The sequence below is a fragment of the Marmota flaviventris genome, chromosome 12, assembly GCF_047511675.1.
Source record: "Marmota flaviventris isolate mMarFla1 chromosome 12, mMarFla1.hap1, whole genome shotgun sequence".
Classification (NCBI taxonomy): Eukaryota; Metazoa; Chordata; class Mammalia; order Rodentia; family Sciuridae; genus Marmota; species Marmota flaviventris.
The window spans coordinates 23,985,902-24,001,479 of record NC_092509.1 but is presented as its reverse complement, the minus strand read 5'-3'; the positions used below and the strand labels follow the sequence as shown (position 1 = coordinate 24,001,479).

At 38.3% G+C, this 15,578-nt stretch overlaps 1 pseudogene; it reads left to right on the top strand.

The window, feature by feature from the left end:
- The first annotated feature begins 5,122 nt into the window (after positions 1–5,122).
- Positions 5,123–6,095, top strand: LOC114100212 (mesoderm-specific transcript homolog protein pseudogene; annotated as a pseudogene).
- Positions 6,096–15,578: the final 9,483 nt, after the last annotated feature.

The window sequence follows — 15,578 nt, the reverse complement described above, 5'->3', positions numbered from 1 at the left end:
TAATGGCTTTTTAAAAAATCAATCCAATTTTAGTCTCTCAAATCTTATTTAAGATTATTTGATGCAGTATTATTGAAAGTAGTGGTGTGGTATTGGTTTTGGTGCAAGTGAATTTCCAAATATTATTTTACAGCAAAACAAATATCGACAGAGCTACAGCATATATGGACAATTCACAAACATTTTAAGAGATTTCTAACAAACCTTTCTCAGTAATGGACAGAATAAGCAGACAAAAATTAAGCAGTAAGAACATCCATGATTTGAACAACGTAAGTTACAAATTTCACAATGGACATATAGAGGATGGTTTATTCCGTAACCATAAAATACATTCTTTCTAAGCATCTATAGAACTTTTATTAAAACTGCCCATATGCTGAACTGTAAAGCAAGTCTCAATAAATTTAAATACATAGAAATCGTATAGTGTACATTTTTGACCATAATGTAGTTAGACTAGAATTCAATCACCAAAAACCAAAAAAAAAAAAAAAAAAAAATCCTTGCACATTAATTGGAAACAAATGTTATTTGAAAATCAAGAAATCTATTTACAAATAACTTGTGGCTAAAAAAGAAATTACAAGCTGATACTGAAGCCAGATAAGGACAATGCAAGCAAAGAAAATTACAGGTCAATATTCCTGACGATGCAAATGTCCTCAACAAAATACAAATGACCACATCATATTGAAAGGGTGATATGCCATGATTGATGGGAATTTATCTCGGAAATGCCAGTACAAATTATATTTGTGAATTGAGAGAACATTGCTAAAATATTCACATTACCTGGATTACGTTTTTAAACGTAAGATCTAAAGCCATAAAACTCCTATAAGAAAATGAAGGAGAAAAGCTCCTTAACTTGAGTAATGATGTTTGGGATACAGCATCAAAAGCACATGCACCAGAAGCAAAGGCTTCTGGTACTTCATCAAATTGAAAAGTTTCTGCACAGCACAGGAAACAATCCACAAAACAAAAAGGCAACTTGAAGAATAAAAGAAAATATTTGGAAACCATATATCTGACAAGGTTATACTACCCTAAGCAATTTGCAGATTCAAGGCAATCCCTATCAAAATTCCAATGACATTTTTCACAGAACTAGAAAAGAAAAATCTTAGGGCTGGGGGTGTGGCTCAAGCGGTAGCGCACTCGCCTGGCATGCGAGTGGCCCGGGTTCAATCCTCAGCACCACATACAAACAAAGATGTTGTGTCGGCTGAAAACTAAACAATAAATATTAAAAAAAAAAAAATTCTCTCTCTCTCTCTCCCCCTCTCTCTCTCTCTCTCTTTAAAAAAAAAAGAAAAATCTTAAAATTCATATGAAGTCACAGAAAATAGCCAAAGAAATCTTGAGAAAGAACAAATCTAGAGGCCTCATGTTTTCTGACTTCAAACTTTATTTTAAAATTATAGTAATTGAAACAGTATGGTGCTGGCATAAAAACAGACACCTAGACCAATGGAATATATAGATAAGAATCAAACCCTTACTTAAATAATGAACTAATGCTTGGTAAGGGGGCCAGGAACACACAATGGAGCAAAGACAGTTTCTTCAATAAATAATGTTGGGGAAAACTGGATAGCCACATGAAAAAAGGAAGGAAGGAAGGAAGGGAGGGAGGGAGGAAGGGAGGGATCCTTATCTTACACCATTCACACAAAAAAAGATCACTCTAAATGGATTAAATATTTAAATGTAAGATCTATAGCCAGATGAGCACGCACGCCTGTAATTTTAGCAGCTCAGGAGGCTGAGGCAGGAGGATCATGAGTTCAAAGCCTGCTTCAGCAAAAGTGATGTGCTAAGCAATTCAGTGAGACTCTGTCTCTAAATAAAATACAAAATAGGGCTGGGGATATGGCTCAGTGTTTGAGAGTCCCTGAGTTCAATCCCTGATACCTGCCTCCCCCAAACTCTAAAACCATAAAACTCCTAGAAGAAAACGCAAGAGAAAATCTCCTTGACATTTGTAATGATATTTTGGATATAACATCAAAATCACATGCACCAGAAGCAAAGGTAAACAACTGGTACTCCATCAAATTGAAAATCTTCTGCACCATACAGGAAACAATCAACAAAATAACAAGGCAACCTATGGAATAAAAGAAAATGCATGGAAAACATGTAGCTGAGAAGGTGTTACTATCCAAAATATACAAGTAACTCATGCAATTCAAAAGCAAAATAAACAAGAAATAATAAAAATCTGATTTTAAAATGAACAAAGCACCTGAATAGACTTTGTTCCCAAGAATACAGAGAAATAGTCAACATAGACATGAAAAAATGTTCAACATCACTAATCATCAGGAAAATACAAACCAATACCACAGTAAGATACGTATCACCTCACTTCTGTTGGGATGGCTATTATCAAAAAGATGAAGGATAAGGGTTGATGAAGATATAAAGAAAAGGAAACTCTTGTACACTGTTGGTGGGAATGTAAATTGGTATAGCCATTATGGAAGACAGTATGCAGGCTCCTCAAAAAATTAAAAATGGTACTATCTTATAATCCAGCAATCCAATGTCTAGGTATATGTCCAAGGGAAATGAAATCAGAATCCTGAGGCAATCTCTTTTCACTCCTCTGTCCACCACAGAATTATTCACAATAGCCAAGCTATGGAAATAGCTTAAGTATCCATCATCAGATGACAGAGCCTTTGCAAAGGTCATTTACAATCACCTGGTTAAACCTGGAGCACATTATTAAATTGAGATAAGCCAGGCTCAGTAAGACAGATACAGACCTGCATAACTTAACAATGGAGATTTGTTCTGAGAAATTTATCATGAGGTAATTTTGGTCTTGGTGTGAACATGGTAGAGTGTATTTACACAAACCTAGGTGACATAGGTCAATCATTGATAAAGCCTTGCACTGCAGTCAATTGACAAGATTAAGGGGCTGCTGCTGTCCTAACAAAAAGGACTGTTTTACAGTAAACTTTTTTTAATAATGATAAAACATATAGTATAGTTAACACATAAACCAGTAAAATAGTCATATAGAATCATTGCCAAGTATTATTTATTGCTCATAATTGCAAGTGCTAAAGAAATCTACTGATAATGCATTGCACTACAATGTTACAATGACTATAATGTCACTAGATAATAGGAATTTTTTAGCTCCATTATCATCTTTTTTTTTTTTTTTTTTGGCGGCTCTGGGGATTGACCCCAGGGCCTTGTACATGCTAGGCAAGCACTCTACCACTAAGGGACACCCCCACTCCTCTTTTATGGTATGATTCTTTGATGACTGAAATGTTGCTATGAGGTACATGACTTTGCTCAAATACTGCATGATTTCAATTAGACATGAGATCTAAAAAAGTCGAATTTGTGGAAACAGACAATAAAATGTGGTTATCAGGGGCTAGGGTTGGGATAACAAGGAAGAAACTGGAAGATGTTGGTCAAGAAGTACAAGTGAGGTAGGTGTGCTCCCAAGATCAAATGTATCACATGGTGGATTTAGTTAATAATGTGTTATATTCTTGAAATATGCTAGGCTACTTGTTCTTAACACATACAAACGGCAACTATCTGTGATGATAGACTTGTTAACTAGCCTTTCAAACATTTCATCATATATACTATTTGTATATCCATCCAGTCATCACATTGTATATCTTAAATATAAACAATTTATTAATCAATTACACCTTACTAAGGCCGAGGGGTGGAATAAAGAAAACAATGATTACCTCAGGCGACTGGAGGAGGTAATAGAGAAAGAATTTTGCTTTTCAATCATGTATTTTCTGTACGATTCTTTATAAAATAATCATGTACATATTTTATATTATATGTGTGAAAATCATATAACATAACACAAAAAAGAAATTAGAAAATATTTTATATTGGAATGATGCCAAAGCTCAGACTTAAAGAAAATTTTAAAAATTTAAATAAATGTGTTAGAAAAGAAAAAAGGACCAAAGTTCAATGACCAACACATTTCAAAAAGCTAGAAGAAAAGCAAATAAATTCAAAAGCATGCAATATTGAGAAAGGTTAGAGATATAGCTCAGTGATAGAGTACTTGACTAGCATGTGTGAGGTCCTGGGTTCAATATCCAGCATAGAAAAAAAAAAAGATAACTTAGAAAAATAAAATAAAGATAAAAGAATTTTATGAAATGGGAATAAGTATATAAAAGAAAAACAAAAGTTTTTTGAAAAGAAAAATAAATTCAATAAAATCTGGTGAAAATGATCAAGAAAAAAGAGAAGTCACAAAAATAGGAGACAACACTACAAATTCTGCACATTGAAAGGATAAGAAAATGATATGAAGAGCAACTTTATGTCAATGAGTTTGAAAGTATAGGCAAAATAGACAAATGCCTAGAGAAAATAAAACTTACCCAAAGCTGAAAAAAAAAAAGAAATAGAAGATGTGAATTGTCCTGTTGTAGAAACAGAATCCATAATTTAGGATCCTCCATTAAAAAAAAAAAAAAATGTCAGGCTCAGGTACACCACTCAAAAAGAAGAAAAAAGATGCAATCTACTCAAATTCCACAAGAAAATAGAAAGCTTTCCAAACTCATTTTGTGAGCATAGTACAAATCTGATGCCAAAACCCAACAAGGACATTTCCTTATACCAAAAACAAACAATTGAGAAATTAAATTTTAAAGCTACTCTTAATAATAGCACACACAAAAATAAAGTGCAGTGGAATAATTCTTTATTTTTAATTTGTTCTTTTTATATATACATGACAATAGAGTGTGTTTTGACATATTATACATGCATGGAGTATAACTGATTCTAATTAGGTACCCATTTTTGTGCTTGTATATGTAAAGACCATTATTTTAAAAACTTTTAAAGACTCAAATAAATGGGTGAGTATATGTTGAAGAATTGGAAGATAGGTTAGGGGTGTAGCTCAGTGATAGAGCACTTGCCTAGCATGTATGAGGCCCTGAGTTCAATTCTTAGCTCAATATTATAACAATGTTATTTTTTTCCTCAAATTAATGGATATATGGAATTCAAATTATAGCAATAAAAAAAAAATCCAGCTGGTCCTCCAAACATGGAGTCCTGTAGCCCAGGTCTTACCTGAGTCAGGATGAGGGAGTGGTGGGTCCAGGTGGGGCTACTGGCCGTGCCCCTGCTGGCCATGTACCTGCACATCCCACCCCCTCAGCTCTCTCCTGCTCTGCACTCATGGAAGACTTCTGGCAAGTTTTTCACCTACAAGGGACTGCGCATCTTCTACCAGGACTCTGTGGGTCCAGTTGGCAGTCCTGAGATAGTTGTGCTTTTGCATGGCTTTCCAACTTCCAGCTATGACTGGTACAAGATTTGGGAAGGTCTGACCTTGAGGTTTCATTGAGTGATTGCCCTTGACTTCTTAGGCTTTGGCTTCAGTGACAAACCGAGACCACACCGCTATTCCATATTTGAGCAGGCCAGCATTGTGGAATTGCTTTTGCACCATCTAGGACTTCAGAACCACAGGATCAACCTGTTGTCTCATGACTATGGAGACATTGTCACTCAGGAGCTGCTGAATAGGTACAAACAAAATCAATCTGGCCAGCTTACCATAAAGAGTCTCTCAAATGGAAGTATCTTTCCTGAGGCTTATCAGCCTCTCCTTCTCCTAAAGCTACTTAAAGATGGAGGCATGCTGTCACCCATCCTCACTAGGTCGATGAACTTCTTTGTATTTTCTCGAGGTCTTACCCCAGTCTTTAGACCATACACTCGACCCTCCAAGAGTGAGCTGTGGGATATGTGGGCAGGGATTTGAAACAATGATGGGAACTTGGTGATTGACAGTGTCTTACAGGACATCAATCAGAGGAAGAAGTTTAGAAGACACTGGCTGGGAGCTCTTGCCTCTGTAACTTCCCATTCATTTTATTTATGGGCCATTGGATCCTATAAATCCCTAGCCAGAGTTTTTGGAGCTGTACAGCAAAACGCTACCGCAGTCCATAGTGTTGTTTCTGGCTGACCACATTAGCCACTACCCCCAGCTAGAGGATCTCATGGGCTTCTTGAATGCATATATGGGCTTCATCAACTCCTCCTGAGGTGGAAAGAGTAGCTTCCCTATATTATCTCCCCAACTCCGGTATCTGTTGTATATTCCACTTAGGAAGAAAAGCGCAAAAGTGGTCCTGGCAATCAAAAGTCCACTTTATTCACAGTGATGGAATAGAATATAGAAAAAAGGCAGCAGAAACTCTGACAAAAATAGTCCATCTCATTCCTTTGACGCCTGATTAAGTATATAGACTTGTCTTTGTGTTTTGTCTTTGTGTCATTAGAAAATTCTGATGAGCACAACTTCTCATGGATGCATAGAGACAGACATTAGACATTCTTTTGCTTAAAAGACTTTTTAACACTTCTGTGGAATTTCCTGAAGTATCTGAAAGTGCTAATTTCAGGCCCAACTCCAGTTGGAATTCCACAGTACAGAATGAGGAGTGGGGTCTGTTACCTCTCCTTGAATGGCTTGAAGGGTACATGGTTTTTAAAGTTCTCTAAGCAACATAGCTTAAGTGAGAGTGAATATCCCTTGTCATACTTTGATTAATTTCATCAGCTGCTTCAAATTATAGACATTTTGTTAAAATATTTGTTTAAGTAATGCAGTATTTTAAAGTATGGTGTAAGAGTATGATTTGCCTGTACATTGTATATAGTTTATAAGGACACTACACTGGCAGACCCTTACTCTGCCAAAGGAATGAACCTTATTAAATGTGTAATTTCTGAGTAAACTGAATCCAAATTATTTACAGAATTCCCTAAAATCACAGACATTAAGAACCAATGGCATCCGTGCCAGAGATTTACTGTTATTAGCTGGAAAGATCAATTCTAACAGCAAATAATAATCTGATTTCTCATACCTCAGTGCTTAGAGCATGTCCCACCTGGGCTGAAGTGTAGGGAGGGGACTGTTGTATACTCGGAGTTACCTTGCTGAAGTACACTGACTCCTCTTGGAATGGTGGCTTAGCTTCCCATTGGCTGTCCCAGAGAGGCTTTCTCATGCAGCTCAGCAGTTCCTGTACTTAGCAGACAGGATGGTTCCCAGACACTTTAAGAACAAATTCTCAAAGACCTATAAGCAAATGGTGCTGAATAGTTTTTTTTTTTCAAGCCACAGTTTTCATTATCAAACTAGGATTATTAAGTGATTAATGTTAAATTCGGGTTTTTTTATTTTTTTTAATTTATTTTTTTTATTATTGGTTGTTCAAAACATTACAAAGCTCTTGACATATCATATTTCATACATTTGATTCAAGTGGGTTATGAACTCCCATTTTTACCCCGTATACAGATTGCAGAATCACATCGGTTACATATCCACTGTTTTACATATTGCCATACTATTGTCTGTATAATAACTGGAATAATTGTTATTTTCTATTAATAAAAATGAAAAATGAATTGTGACCAAAAAAAAAAAAATCCACACAGGATAGTTTGTGACCTTGACAACATGATTTAACATTTTAGATGGAAGTGCTAAAAAAAATAAATAAAAAAATAAAAAGCACCCTTCAGTTTTCCCTTCTGTTCATTCTTTTCCTTTCATTTTGAAACATTCCTGGAGTTCCACACAGATGAAAGTTTGGCTTGATACAATTCCTATCCTTCGAGAGAAGGATCCGTTGACCTATAGTTTCCAAATGATGTAGGGACAGTTCCACCAAGGCCACTGCCCTCCCAGAAGCAGTTTACCCTTCTCTGCCTGATCCTCATCCTGAGCCCTGGCCTTCTGGAGATGCCAAGACAGAGTCGGCCTGATTCAAACACTGTAGTGGAATAGGCTTTATGGGGGAGTTACTACCACCCCATTCCCTAAAACAGAAGGGCACAAAATGGAGAAATGAGGCATTTTTTAAAATGGGATGAGACTTTCCCCAGCCTGTTCCTGACACACACACACCCACCTACAATCAGAAGAGGAAAGAACAGGACTGTTACTTCACATTCAACACCAGCTACTCATATTGTGATCTAAGCTATCTCTGAACAAAACCAAAACTCGCAGGTGAGACACACTTTCACCTTGGTTGTTCAGATCAGCCTAGATGCAGCATTTCTGGCTATTTTCTTGCTATTCATTAATTTAAGGCTTCCGATGCATTCATATCATTGTCACTCTCATGCCACAGAACAATACGGTCTAAAGACTTGCCCCAAACCTTGCCCCTGCTCACCCCCCACACTGGCACTTGGAAGCTAACAGGAGTCAGCTAATAAGAACCTGGGAAAGAACTTGTTTTAAATATCTCTATGTGTGCAGGGAAATTTGGGTTCAGTTATTTGGGTAGTTTGTGCCTGGGGCTGAGGTTTCCTCTTCTACTGCGGCTGGTCCCTTTGCCTCTGTGGGGTAATTTGAAAGCAACAGGAGGAACTATGGATTCTTGGGAAATATTTGGAGAAATTCTAATTTGGTTCAGTATTATTTTGAATCTGTAAGTCTCTCCTAGGTTTCCAAACTGAGCAACTCTTAAACCATCACAAAAACTAAAGCTTTCCCTCAACTACAGGAAACCGGCATCTTAGGGGTGTGTGACTAAAAGCATACTCTATTCATAGGGCTCTTTGAAGAAGTCACATGGCATGATTTGAAAGACTCCATAACAGTCATTCAAACATTTCCCCAGTGACATTAAAAGGATTTCAAAGTTAAGTCAACTGCCTGCTCCATAATTACTTCTAAGCAAAAGAGACTCTTTTTCCTTCTTTTACAATTATACAGATGAATTTGGCATTTCTGACTCCTGATTGTACTCATAATATTATTTGTTGTTCCACAAATGAAAAACAACCTCTTCCTTAAAAGAACTTTATATGGCCATGCCTACTGTAACCCAAAGTGGGAAAGATTTAACTGTTTTCGCTTTAATTTTATACATGCACTAAAAAGTTTCTCTTTGCATTTTATGGTTAATGATTTTACCATCTTTGTTGATTCAGTTATGTGGCTAATTACTAAATCTCTACTTCAATTTGGGTGAAGTGGACCCATTTTGAACATCAAAGACAAAGGAAGAATAAAATACAGTACCTGAAACAAACAAAAAAGTGTCTGAGGCTTAAGTGGTTAGCTACCACAATTTCCAACTTTCTTCTGTCTACACGGATGACCATTGATATTTTCTGGCAATAGAAAGCAAACGAATATGTTCTTATACAATCACATGGCTTTTATGAAGCAGGATTACATTAAGATCCCTGAACAAACCATTTCTTTCTCTATCAAAATACTGGATATTTCTTGGGTGTCCAAAACATTTTGGACACCCAAATTCCATGGAAGGAATTTGCCCGCTTTCTTATTGAAGGAATAGGGCTCACTTCCCATGCTATGTCCCCAGGGAGCTGAAAAAATCATGCAAAGATGAAATTTCCCAGGGCATGGAGGACAATGTTGAGGGTGAATCCTGAAGATACCAAGCCAGAGCCCAAGTCAGCATGAAGAGGCATCCAGAGGCAAAGCCAGGAGGCCCTAGTTTTAAAGAACTATTCTGAAAGTCTCCTGAATGCAGGAAACTCCATTTTTTTCAGTCTCAGAAGATTAAGTGTAGTGTCAATTCCTATCAAAAAGTAGAATCTCTGCTTCCAAGAAGTCAGGCCACCTCAAGCCTGCTGTTATCACCTTGTCATTTGTCGAACCCTGAAAGCCATCTTTTTTCCAAAAATTCTCTTACAAGGACCTTTGCACTCCTATTGTTCTTGATAGGCTGTTTCATTATTTTCTTTAAATGCTTACCCCACTGACTGCCCCAGCCTAACCCCAAGAGAATCATGAGGAAGCTGCTAAACTGCTCACATACCACTAGAGATAAAAGCAATATGATATATTGAGTTATTGGATTATTTGAGTTATTGGCCAAATAAATCCAAATCCTTCCCTTTGTTCACTTTTATAAAATATTTTACATCTTTATATATCAAGTAGAGCAAAATTGATTAATTATTGGAGGATGACTTGCTAGTGTGTAGATTAACCTGAACTTCAGTTTTGTTCTTAGTGGTGGTGGTTTGCTTTTTTTGAAAGAACATCTTTCATCTTAATCATCTTAGAATCCTTCAAAAATAGACAAAAATTCTAATATGGACATAAATGGTTTTATCCAGAAGAACTAATGTGAAGAGTCTCCCCCAAAAAAGCAAAGTTTGTAATTCGGGTATTGACATGATTACATTAAAATGCCCAAATTACACTATGGCACTCGAAGAAACTACCATGCTGTCTGATTGACATGACCAAGTTCTGCCCTGACAAGCACCACGCCCACCTCTCACCACTGAGTTCAGTGCTTTGCTCACAGACCTGTGCCTTACAGAACCTGACAAGGACAGATTCTACCACACCAGGGGTGAAGCTGAGGAGTGGGCTCCTAATAATAACCAGAGGGCAGAGTGTACAGCCAAAGGTCATGCGTGAATGCTGAGAAAATAGAAATATTTGTTGAATTCCATTGGCATCCAAAACCAAAGTTCTTCTCAGTTGTCTTTGAAGATCTCAGCTCCACCTCTCCCCCGGAAAGGAAGCAATTGTTTATTGAGTTGTTTTGAAATAACGTGGTAATGAAGAGCACATGCGTTTCTCAATCATCATTGTATTTGGTTCAAAGCCCTGGAAGGTGCAGTGGACAGGCTACTGGGAGTCTTCTCGTGACATCTGAGTTCCACTGAAAATTTAAATCCTTTCATTTGAGGATGAGCATGTGCTCGGTGAAGGAATATGATTGGTGCATTGCCAGGACCAATAGTATTGCTTATTTATGTTTCCTGTGGTGTGTGTGTGTGTGTGTGTGTGTGTGTGTGTGTGTGTGTGTATGCGCACGTGTGCACTTGATATAGGTTAAAGCATTCTTCTTTCCATTTTACCAGTAGACGAGGCTGTTTCTCACTTGAGATAATAACAAAATGATGATGTTACATTATTTAACAAACAAACCATAGTAAAACCATGTAAATCCCAAGAACACCGTGGTGCTCCTGCGACACTTAAACTGGGATTTGCTCCACAGCTAAATAGGAGGCATCTAAGCCAGTTAAGTGGCTTGCTGCGGCTGCTCTGACAGATGACATCATCCCTCGGCTTTCCAAACACACCCCTTTGGCTTCCAGCTCTTTTGGCTCCTGTCCATGTAAACAAGGCCTGATGAATGCTGCAGAAGGCCTGTGAATCACGTATTCCACTCTCGCAGGGGAAGGCAGAATGTCACTTTTTCCTCATTTCGAGCACAGAGCAATGGGATATTCAATGTGGCATCCCTAGCAACAACATAGAAACTGCCTTGCTGCCTCCCTGCCAGCTTCACGACCCACTTTATGTGAGGGCAGCTGATGGATCACCCACTGGACGCCCTGCCCCTCAACATGACCATTGTGGCTGGATCGCAAGCACATTACGAGGCTGCCCTTTGAGGCACAGACAACGGGGATAAACAGCAGTCCTTACTGTACCTCCAAGAGAATAAATGGGCTTGCGCCCATTCAGTCACAGCTGTTGGGGACTGATCAGAGCCTGGGTGGGGGGCATTGTACTCCCAGGGAAACTCTAGCCACCATTTCCACCAGCTGGCGACCCCATTGAACATAGCTGCTTATTAAATCAAGGCAAGCCAGGAAAGCTGAAAGCAAAATCTCCCCCAGCAGAAAGAAGAATGCCATAGATGTCAATCTTTATAACCCTTCAACAAAAATAGTTGAACTGTTGTAAATAGCCAAGAAATGACTTGGAAGAATCCAATCTGGAAGAGTGAGTGCCAGTGGCTATCAAAGCATCACAGGGCCGTGTTGGGCTTAATTGCAACAGGTGAAATGCGATCTTGCACCAGTCTTAAATGGTTAACAGGAGGGTGTAGGGAGGTTATGTAGATTCAGTTGTTGGGTAATGACTGCTCCTGATACATGAATTGCTTCTTCCTGGTGACTAACAGTGCAGCCTCTGAAAGTAGAACATGGCAAGGGCTAAGATAATACACTGGAGCAGACTGGTGTTTGTTTACTGGCTTGACTTGCCTCCCTGCTTGGAAAAATTAGGAAACGTAAAGCCCTATTGCTTCTCTCTCCCTCCCACATTACATCCAACAAAGCATTTGCATATGGCTGGTAGGCATCACATAGTTTGTGAGATTTTTTCCAAAAAACAATATTATTTTCCATTTTGATAAGCCAGGAGAGGAAGTGGAGGGTTTATCTCAACTCTAAGGTCAATTAAACTAAAAGTACTCAAATCATTCCAAGGGGGGAGGTGAATTTCCACATCAACTCCAGGGTTAATGTCTTTGTAATGTGGTCTATAAAAAGACCTTGACTCTGCAACAGTAAAAGATAACTAGCAAGCGCTCAGAAAGCAGCAAATTGTTTCAATTCTTTCATTTTGATTGTTTTAAAGGGCCTCAAGATTTTGCAGGCAAACACACGTGCACGTACACCCACTCCATGAGCGTCTAGGAATATATCCTTCAGAGGAAGGACTTCATTGATCTGGTCAGAACATCAACTCAGAGTTCACAGGCTTCTCAATAATTCATAAACCAGACTAAGAAAATGAAGTCATCCATCCAGTGAGACATAATTGGCTTAGAAGTTAATGCACAAAACAAGCCGAGAGATTGTCCTTGCCACCGCAGCCACGGGAGAAGGGAAGTGGGCGTGAGGTCCCTGGTGCTGAGTGGAACCCACCGTCCCACCTGTGGATTATCCTGTTCCCTTGATGTCTTCACCAGAACTGCGGGTTCCAGGCTCCGCCTTGCAGGAAGGAGATCTGTGCTCCCCACTTCAGTCCAACACAATGAAGATGATTTCATTGGTCCAAAGGATTCTCCCCCATCACACACCAAAATAGAGACTGACCTCAACCTGGGAGTTATTTTTAAGTTTTGATATTGGCAAGTAGAATTTCTCTGGCTCAGAAGCTTGGTGAGGATCACTAGGGATCTCTTGCTGTCATCTCCACTGGCTGCCTTGAAAGAACTGCTCCAAGAAAGGCGAAAATGTGAAACTAGTAATAGTTGATATGAGAATATGTTAGAACACAGGGATTTTAATGTCGCTCCAACCAGTCATCATTAGATAAAGATACGGACTGTGTTATTAAGTTACCATAACAGTATTCTCGTAGATTCCTTTACAGGGAAATAAGAATGTCCTCTTTCACTCTCGGTATTTAGAGTTTCAGTCTTAATTCAAACCTTCAAAAGGTCTCAGTGACCAGAGCATAATTTGTGTTTCGTTTAACACATACTTTCTTTGAGAGATAAAATTAAAGCAAACAAGAATATTTTTTTATTTTCTTTGAAGCATTTTGTCTTTTGATTATTGACTAAACCCATTACATAATTATGTCATTGCAAAAGTTAGTAAAGTTCAGGTATTCACCATTTGGAGGTCCAATTTCTCCATCTGTAAAATCATCTGTTAATGAATTCTCTAATTCTTTTTAATTCTAAGTTAATGATTCTAATATACAGAATATTGCATCAGTTAGATTTGTTTGGCTATATGTAATGTTAATAAAAAGTGGTAGTTTTAACAAAACACAATTTATTGTTTTCTGACATAAAATAAGTCTGAAAGTAGACTAAGGCTAGTACTGTGTCTCTCCAGTCACTAATGTCCCAACCTTCTTCTACTTTTCTGTCCTATCTTTAACATGTTGTCAAATGATGTTAAATGGCTGCCAAACACCAGCCTTTATATCTGCATTCCAGTCAGAAAGAATAAGGAAGGAGTAGAAGAGTTTCTGATACTTTCTGACAGGGCTTATTTGCTAGAACTTGGACATACAGCCACAGAAAGTTACAATGGAGATTGGAAAGCACAGTATTTATACTAGATGGCTATGTATACCACTAAAATTGAACCTTCTAATTTGGGATATAAAGGGATGAAATTTTGAAATAGTCCAATGTAGCCTCTGCCACCCATAACAAATACATGAAGAATTAATACCTACGACTTTTATTTTCTTAAAATATTAAAGGTATGTTTTTTTCAAAGGTAAGATCAGGGGAAATTTGTGTGCAAATAATGTAAATTTATAAATAATAAGTAATGTATACCTAAAAAAATAACAAATAGGAATATATAAGTAAATTAATATATATTAGAGTGTCACTAAGGCCTATTTTTACTTATCCAAGTATTGTAATTATGAATTTAAATTTGAATAAAATCATTTGCCTTGTACTTATTTTATATTAAGAGTCTAGAAAAACCAGAGGAGAATACAATTATGAAATAAAATGATAGGCAGACTTAGTAATTGGTAAAGTCGATTTTGTAAGGAAGGATTTGGGAACTGGGTTTGGCAGCCTGTAATCTCAACAATTTGGGAGGCTGAAGCAGGAGGATCACAAATTCGAGGCCAACCTGCCACTTAGCAAGAGCCTGTCTCAAAATAAACTTAAAAGGGCTGGACTTATAGCTCAGTGGTAAAATGCTGGCCTAGCATGTATGAGGCCCTGGGTTCCATCCCCAGTACTGCAAAAGATAAAAAAGGATGATGGATTTGGGTCTGACCTGAATCCTAACCTTGGCCCTTTCCCTTACTTGCTCTGCAGCTTTGGGCAAGTCTCTCCACTCCTCTGATCCTGTTTCATTGCCTGTGGAATGGAAGCGTGTGTTTGACCAGGAGAGCTCCTAGTTCCCTGCCTGAGAGGCTAGTTAAAACAAGCCTAGGAGAGTAATGAGCCTGGGTGGGGAGGATCACAGAAGCATAGCAACAACACACAGGCCGAGTGGAAATCACCAAAGGGATAGATGGCCAGAGGCTCTAGGACGTGACCTTGATAAGGTCAGGCCCATGTTCAAGTTCCTTGCAAAGCAGGAGAGAGGTGGAAACCAACCCCCTTTTCTTTATATCCAGGTGGTGAATTTTAATTTATAATGTGTGCTCCAAGTAACGGCCTAGTGAATGTCCCAGTGAGTACTTTACCATAATTTCACCTCAGTGAAAATTACTGCAGGATCAGAGAGACTCCTCTGTCTACTGGATTCTAACTGAACACACAGTTCTATTTCTTTCTAAAAGTCATTGCACTTTTTTGTTTGGTTTGGTTTGGTACCAGGGATTGAACCAAGGGACCCTGAGCCACTAAGCCACATCCCCAGCCCTTGTTTATTTTTTATTTTGAAACAAGGTCTTGCTAAAGTTGCTTAAGGCCTCATCAAGTTGCCGAGGCTGCTTTGAACTTTCAATCCTTCTTCCTTGGCCTCCTCAGCTGCAGGGATTTCCATCATGTGCCACCATGCCCAGCTGTCATGGGCACTTTTAAGTCCCCAAGTCAAGGCTTCCAATGAAGACAACTATTCAAGAATTTGTGAACGATTAACCAACCCAAATGTGCTTGCAACCCATCCACCCATCAACCCATCTACCCTCATGGAACGCCCATACTGGACCAGCAGAGAGTGTCCAAAGCCACTCCGGGAAGTGTTCATTTCTTTCCAAAATTCCCAATGTGTTCTTCACTATCGATCTTCCAAGTGTAAGAGCTTGGTTACTACAACCTAATCATGGTTTT